The sequence below is a fragment of the Carlito syrichta genome, unplaced genomic scaffold (genome assembly GCF_000164805.1).
Source record: "Carlito syrichta isolate Samal-C Ts95f unplaced genomic scaffold, Tarsius_syrichta-2.0.1 Scaffold302338, whole genome shotgun sequence".
Lineage (NCBI taxonomy): Eukaryota > Metazoa > Chordata > Mammalia > Primates > Tarsiidae > Carlito > Carlito syrichta.
This window is the reverse complement of record NW_007246434.1, coordinates 7,137-15,344: the sequence shown is the minus strand read 5'-3', so window position 1 is coordinate 15,344 and position 8,208 is coordinate 7,137. Positions and strand designations below refer to the sequence as shown.

At 41.0% G+C, this 8,208-nt stretch overlaps 1 pseudogene; it reads left to right on the top strand.

Annotated features, from left to right (window-relative positions):
- Nucleotides 1-800: 800 nt before the first annotated feature.
- LOC103258721 lies at nt 801-7,104 on the top strand (annotated as a pseudogene).
- Nucleotides 7,105-8,208: the final 1,104 nt, after the last annotated feature.

Genomic DNA, 8,208 nt, shown 5'->3' with positions numbered 1-8,208 from the left:
GAGGATAGGTTAGAAGAGATTTCCGTTTTTTTACTTTCTATTTTTGAGGTTTTGTGAGTGTATACACACATGGTAAATGAAGGTCATTCTGGAAAGAAAGCAAGGTGCTTCTACGTTGCACACAGAAACGGATGGCGTCATTTTCCTCCGCCCCGACAACGGTTTCATTGTCATTTTTGTTCAGAATGTAATCGGACACATGAAGCCAACGTTGAAAGATGTCTTTGCCAAACACTATTTTGTGAGAACAAGGTGGAAGCTGTCTTTCTCCCTCCTTCCTTGCCTCCCTCCTGTCCTTTCTTCCTCCCTTTATTTTAGGAAAAGAGGACACAGAGATTTAGGCTGGCCTGCCTCAGTATTTCCAAGCCCTCCATGTGATTGCTTCTACCTGCTTCTTAAGATGATTACCCATTTTCTCATCTTTACAAAATTGTCTGTCTTACTCCCCGCAACCTCTTGAGTTAACCAAAATAGTCAAACATATACAAGCAGAGAATATGAGAGGGGATCCCAAAAAACCCAGAACTTATACAAAATTGTGTATTCATTCTTGCATGTTTAAACTTTAGTCACCTTCAAAGTACTCTTCATTTGATGCAATACACCTATCAAGATGCTTTTTTCACTGGCAAGATAGTTTTGAACTCATCAGTTTTTGTGCCTTTTAGTGTTTCTGCTGTTTTTATGTTTCACCTCCTCCACACAGGCAAAACATTTTCCTTTGAGGAATTTTTCACCAAGGGGAACAAAAAAAATGGGCTTGGGCGAGATCTAGTGAATAGGGAAGTGGGACTCGGGTCATGCCGCTTTGGTCAAAAACTGCTGAATACGCAGTGCCATGTGGGCAGCTGAGTTCTCATGGTGAAAGAGCTAGTCGCCTGTTGGCCACAACTCGGGATGTTTCTTTGTTGGTTACCAATATCTCTTCTTCCCTCGGTACTCCTCTTCTTGTCCCCCAACCACCTGGGTACATACTACGCATATTTTAACTCTGGTTTAGAGTGTCACAAATGTTCACTAAAAAAAATTTCAAGTTAGGTATGTAAGGTAGAACAATGCAGATATTTTTAACAGAATAGAGATAATGTGCTTGATCATTGTTGGAGAATTTAGAACAAATGCCCCAAAGAATTCAACACATGTTCAGAAAGTGAGGCCTTTAATTTATGCCTGAACTTCAGAGAAATCTATTCCGACACTTTTTTTTAAAGGGGCGAAGGAAGTGTCAGCTGGGCCAGTGAGAAATATCCTCCCGAGTCACACTTGAAACTGCTCACCTCAAGGACCACCTCAAGGAACTTTTTCCTCTGTTCTCCTCAGAGTGGGCTTCGTTTCCGGCGTGTGTGCCCTGGGTTCAAGGAGGAAGCAGGAGCTACTGTTTGCAGGAGGTGTGGATGCTTGAACATGTAGCCTGGGGTGTCCACATGCTGCAGGTTAGAATCAGAGGTAGGAAGAACAGGAGCACCAGGTTCTAGGAATCAATCATTCTCAATTAAATTTCGACTTCCCATGTTGTGGGAAAAGTGTCCCTTTGTACTCTTGCCCCCAGGCCTACAGATGTCAGGCCTAGGCAGGAACCAACGTCTCTCTTCTCCTAGGTCTTTCCCTAGTCCTCTCAACTACCTCTGAGCTCTCATGTCACTAGCTGCAGGCCTTACCTGCTCCATGTATCAGTTCTGATTGTCGATAGGCGGTATGTATGGACAGACAGCTCCATCATCAGTGCTACACTTCTTGAAAACAGGCTCCAGATGCAAGATTCACCTTGCTGTTTTCAGTGCACCTAGAATAGCGTGCACTGAATAGTGTGCACACTTACAAATTGTGAATGATGTATACATTTTTATCAATTTAATGGAAAAATAAGTAAGTCTACAAAAAGTGTAGATCGTTTTCCTCTTCCAGAAGGTGCCATGATAACTGGCTCTTGTCAAGGCCACTTGGTTATATTAAACACATTCAAATTAATCAAATAAGAATTCAAGGAAACACCTAAGATCTGGTGAGGATAAAAAGGACTGGGACTTGTAGGCACTAAAAATGAGAGTTGGAGAATGTGACTGTCTTTTTTTCTCTGGGGCTATGGGACAGTTTGTTGCTGCTTCTATAAGGAGATGGGTTTCCTCAGCCTACCAGATTTCTGTTTTTCTCACTGTGATTCAATCTTGCCTGATCTTTGGTTTTACTGGGACACGGCCTACATTCGTCAGTATTCAAGCAGAGAAACAGAACCAGTAGGAGATGCATATTAAGAGGTTTATTGCAAGGCATTGGCTCATGTGAGTGTGTGGCGGGCTAGGCAAGTCCAAAATGCAGAAAGCGGGCCCTCAGGAAAGGCAGGCTGAAGGTCTCGGGCATGGGCTGAAGCCACTATCCACAGGCAGAGTTTCCTCTTACTCAGGGAAGTCTTTCAATTTATTGAATCAGGCTGCTCAGATTATCTAAGATCTCATCCCTTACTTCAAGTCAACTGATTATGGACTTTAATTACATTTACAACACTGCAGTAACACCTAGATTGGGATTTGAAGGAGTAACTAGTACTGTATCTTAACCAATTTGATATATAAAGGAGGCCATCACACTGTCTCTGGTCTCTATTCAGCCAGACCCTTTGCTTAGGTTCCCAAACCTAGATATTTCCATAATTTTAGTTAAAATAATCAAATTAAAATATCATATTAATTTAACAAATGGTGCTGGGAAAACTGACTGACCACACACAGAAGAATGAAACAGGACCCCTACAGATAACCATATACAAAAATCAGTTCTAAATGGAACAAAAACCTACACGTAAAACCTCAAATTATAAGAATCCTGGAAGAAAATGCAGGAAACACTCTTATGCGCATTGGAGTTGGCAACCGGTTCTTGATTCTCATTCCCCAAAAGCGAATGCCATAAGATCTATGATAGTCACATGGGACCTCGTCAAACTGAAAAGTTTTACACAGCAAAAGAAATCATTAAGAGAGAGGGGAGACAACCCACAGAAATGGGGAAAAAAGTATTTGGAAATTGAGTATCTAACAAAGTCCTAACATCCAGGATTTACAAGGAACTCAAATGAGCCAAAGGAAAAAAACAAACAGCCCTATTTACAAAAATGGGCCACCTTTCCCCCAGACAGATGTTGAGGACTGTTAATCCCACCTCCTTTCCCCTCCCTGCCCCCCACCATAGTTTCCCGCAGCGGTCAATCCTTTTCTTATAGTATCACGATAGATGTTCAAGGTCCACTTAGGAGTGAGAACATGTGATGCTCAGATCTTTGTTTCTGTGAGAGATCACTCAGTATCATAAACTCTAATTCCATCCAGGTTGCTGCAAAATTCATGATTTTGTTCTTTTCTGTACAATGAATATTTGTATTCCTAACCTTTCACTGTATCCCAAAAATTTAAAATAAAAAAAATAAAAAAATAAAAAAATAAAAAACAGACTGAGGACATGAATAGACAATTCTAAAAAGAAGACATACGAGCAACCAACAGATACATTAGCCTCACTAATCATCAGATAAATGCAATTCAAAACCAAATTTGGATTCCACCCAACTCCAGTAAGGATGGCTATCATTAATAAATCAAAAAACAGTAGATGTTGGGATAGGTACGGAGAGGAGGGAGACACTTCTACACTGTTGGTGGGACTCGTCCAACCTCTGTGGAAAATAGTGTGACGATTTCTAAAGGAACTAGAAATTGACCTTCTGGAAAAACATAAATCATTCTACAAAAAATGCATGTTTATTGCCGCACCATTCACAATTGCAAAAATATGAAACCAACCCTATTGTGGATCCAAAGTGGACTGGATAAAGCATATGTGGTACATATACATGATGGAATATTACACAGCCATAAAAAAGACAAAAATCATAGACTTCACAGCAAACTGGATGGAGTTGGAGACAATCATACCTAGTGATCTATCACAGAAACAAAGAACCAAATACCACACGTTCTCACTCATAAGTGGGACCTAACCCTAATCACAATAACACAAGGGAGGGATCGGCAGTCATGGAACACTGCTGGAGGGAGGAGAAAGGGGAGCATGTAATAACACAAAATGTACCTGATCCTAATCCAGGAGAAGTGAGGACTCGTGGGAGGCCCAAGCTTCACCTGCGTGTAGATTACTCGCGTACCTAACCCCACATCTCTTAAATAAAATCAAGTTGCAAAAATAAAAGGATCCTATTAGTTGGTGGCAATCAATGGTGCTTATCTCTGGTGAGATCAAAGAGGCCAAGAGAGAATGTGTGACTTGCTCCTTCCACGGACTGTGGTGGAAAGTTTCTCTGGAACCTGTAGTTATGGCCAGCAAAGAAGCTCATCCTGAAGGATGTCTACCTTTCCTTCACTCTCTTAGTGCTATGGAAGGCAGGAAGCAGGTCAAGAGAGGCAAGGCTCTTCTCTGTTCCTCACTTTACAGTGAACAGGCTTATTTGAAAAGAAGTTCTATATGGAAGAAAAAAGTTTGAGCCGTGTACCAAGAAAACATTCATCAGAAGTTTGCTCATTTACAACTGTACTAAATATAGAGGCAAACCAATAAAATGCAGCATGGCCATAAAATTCATAATTTGTTTCAGATGCAATAATAGTAATAAAATACCTGAGCGAATCTTTTGCTATTTTTTCCCCCTACCTGTGACTCACATAGCTTAATACTGTCAGTTTTTATCATTTAGGCTTGTATTCATTTGCAGGGTAAATACCAACTTGGTTTCATAATTCTGCAAGTGTGTAACTTTAATGGAGATTATAAAATTTTACTCACTTCCAATGGCCATTCTTTCCTTCAGTATATCCAATTAAGTTTTATCCTAAAGCAAAGTCTTGCAGATGACAGTGGAAACAAACAGTTGTCCTCAGCTGTACCAGGGTCATACGCTAATCATGGCTGAATTCCTTCTGCCCACGAAATACGTGTGTGTTTTTCAGTGTCATTCAGAATAGTAGAAGTAGCTCTAAATCGCATGTTTCATTCTCCAGGCTCAGTCTTACAAATTCTGTGAGCTATGCATTTTGTTTGGTTTCCTTTTGATGTCACAGATTGCTGTGTCCTGTGGTTTTATGTACCCAATCTCTCCTGCTGATGAGCTTCTTAAATGAAAGCAAGAAAGGACAAAGGTGCAGAAGAGTGAATTTCTTTTTTAAAAAGTACTCAAAGGGGACCCAGAATAGAAAATGTTTAAGGTGATGATTCAATGGATGCATTTATAGACTAATGTATAAGGAATCTCTAGTTTATGAATGACACCATGTTTGGTTCTCTGAGGAATATTTTCCCATCCATATATAAAATACAGCTCAAATTCCCAAAGAGTTCCAGCTAGAACTTCAGATAAAACAGGTGCAGAGAATATGGCAATATTATTTAAATCAAGGCTAGTCCAAGACAAAGCATGTCATGCTTTTCTGGATGTCAACAGAGGACCAGACTGCATCCAACAGAAAGGAAGTATAACTTCATGGAGGAGTTTTGAAGGGTACCAAAGAAGGATTTGCTGACACAGTACAAAACTCGGAAATTGGATGGATAAAGCAAAATATGAGAGAGCACAAAAGGTTTTTGGGCACAGGAAGTCATCCTGTGCAAATGCAGAAGAAGGCACTGCCAATATGACTAGACTCAGATTACGAAAGACCCTGGATAATAGATAAAATATATATTTATTTCTCAGGCATGTAACAAATAATCCTGTGTACAAATGTGATAAAGTCATTAAGATAGAAACACATCCAGGGGACTTGCTTTCTTAGGACTTACTAACTGGCACTCTTTGCAGCTCAGTAATTAGCACTCTTGAGTGTGGTCACGGACGTCTCTGATGATCCTTATATGTTTGCTTCTGGCTCATGCTGAGATACAAACAAATCATGAAGTTAAATACTTAGAGATTTTAGGGCAATCTGCCGCTGCTCTCCAAATGCATTTCGTATTTTCAATCTTTGATGAATTGACAAAAAGTCTGGCCTTCCCTACAAACAATCTGAGAAGTACCCCAGTGCCTTCTCAAATTCGTGCTTGGCCTAAGGACATATCTACTTTGCAACTGGAGTCAGAACTTCTGTCTGTCTTTCCCTTGTTCCTAATTACCTGATCTCACTGACCATATTCCTTGAATGCATTTTGATCTTGATATTTTGATATTGCATCTTTCTCTTGATCTGTTGGGGGGAAACATACTATCAGACCATAGAAATTAACCCCGTGGAATCCAGAACAGGGGTCAGAAAACTGTGGCCTCTGGGTCAAATTGGGTCTACGTTCTATGTTGTAAATAAAACTTCATTTGCAGGGGGCTCCGCTCGCCTGCCCGCCTGCCACCGGCCTCTGCTGTGCGCAGACCCCTTCCTAGGCCCCCTCTCCCCTCTCCACCCCCGCCGCGGAAAGGTTCGAGAACTTGTCTTGGACAATTGCAGATCAAATGATGGAAAAATTGAGGGCTTAACAGCTGAATCTGTGAACTTAGAGTGCCTCCGTTTAATAAATGTAGGCTTGATCTCGGTTTCAAATCTTCCCAAGCTGCCTGAATTGAAAAAGCTTGAACCCCGTGACAATAGAGTCTAGGGAGGTCTGGATATGTTAGCAGAAAAACCTCCACCTCTCAGACATCTAAACTTAAGTGGAAATAAACTGAAAGATATCAGCACCTCGGAACCTTTGAAAAAAAGTTGGAACGTCCAAAAAGCTGGGACCTCTTTAACTGGGAGGTCACTGACCTGAGTGACTACCGAGAGAGAGTGTCTTCAAGCTCCTGCCCCAGCTGACCTGCCCGGATGGCTACGACCAGAGGACCAGGAAGCCCCTGACTCCGATGCTGAGGTGGCTGGTGTGGATGAAGAGGAGGAGGGCGAAGAGGGAGAAGCGGAGGAGGAGGAGGCTGGTGAAGAGGAGGAAGACGAAGATGAACATGGAGAAGGGGAGGAAGAGGAGGATGAAGTGAGTGGGGAGGAAGGGGAGTCTGGACATGATGGAGAAGTCGGTGAAGATGAAGAGGACGAGGATGAGGAGGAGGGGGAGGAAGAACGCGGGAAGGGTGAAAAGAGGAAGAGAGAAGCAGACGATGAAGGAGAAGACGATTAAGACCCTAAATGACCTGCAGAAACAGCACTGTTCAGTATTGGCTGGACTGCTCATGGAATTGGTAGCTGTTTAAAAAAAAAAAAAGGCAGCTGTGATACCAACCCCAGGACACCCACCCACCCAAAGAGCCAAAGAATAGCTCCTGTGACATTGCACCTTCCTCCATTTAGTCCCTCTTGGTAATTCATTACCAAGCGTGGGGACTTCACCCCAACAAAATTGTAAGCGTTGTCAGGTTTTTGTGTAAGACTCTTGCTGTCGCTGTGATTGGTGAGTCAACCGTCTGTGGCTACCAGTTACACCGAGATTGTAACCGCATTTGTACTTTCTGTACAACAAAAAAGCTTTGTAAACAAAATCTTAACATTAAAGAAAAAAAAAAACTTCATTTGCACAAAGCCGTGTTCATTTGTTTCATTTTATCCATGGCTGCTTTTATCCTACAACAGCAGAGACCATTAGGTGCTACAAAAACTGTATTGGCAGCAAATCCTAAAATATTTACTAACTGGTGCTGTATAATAAAAGTTAGGGTAAAAGGTGCGTAAAGTCTTACATGGAGTTTACTCACCCAGTATGTAAGATTCTTATTTTTCAGATACGAACGGAAGCTCAGAGGACAGGCTGCATAAGGTGATTTTTCACATAAATTTTGTAGTTTAGCACAGAAAAGTATGCAAGCTAACGAGATTTGATGAGACAAATGTGATCTTTGTCAGTGATTTTAAAAGATCATATCAAGCTTATTTCCTAGAGACAGTAACACCCACATAAAGGTTATATGAGGAAGTTGAAGTTATTTCAGTTAACAACCACTTTAAATTCTTCATGTTTCACTTTTTTGCTTTGTCTTCTAAAGACATCAGGACAATAAGAAGAAGATGTTGTCCTGTAAATAGTATGTTTTGGATTGGTATATCTGGAATTATGTAAAAATTGAAATATATTATGTACAACTGTGTTTTCTTTTCTCCCTAGAATTCTTGTTACATATTTGTGTAGGAGTTACGCTGTTGTACATATCTATTGCAATGTTATCAGCTACACTGTACTTCCACACTCAACTATATACTCAGAAGCCAAATAACTTAGAGAATGAGAACA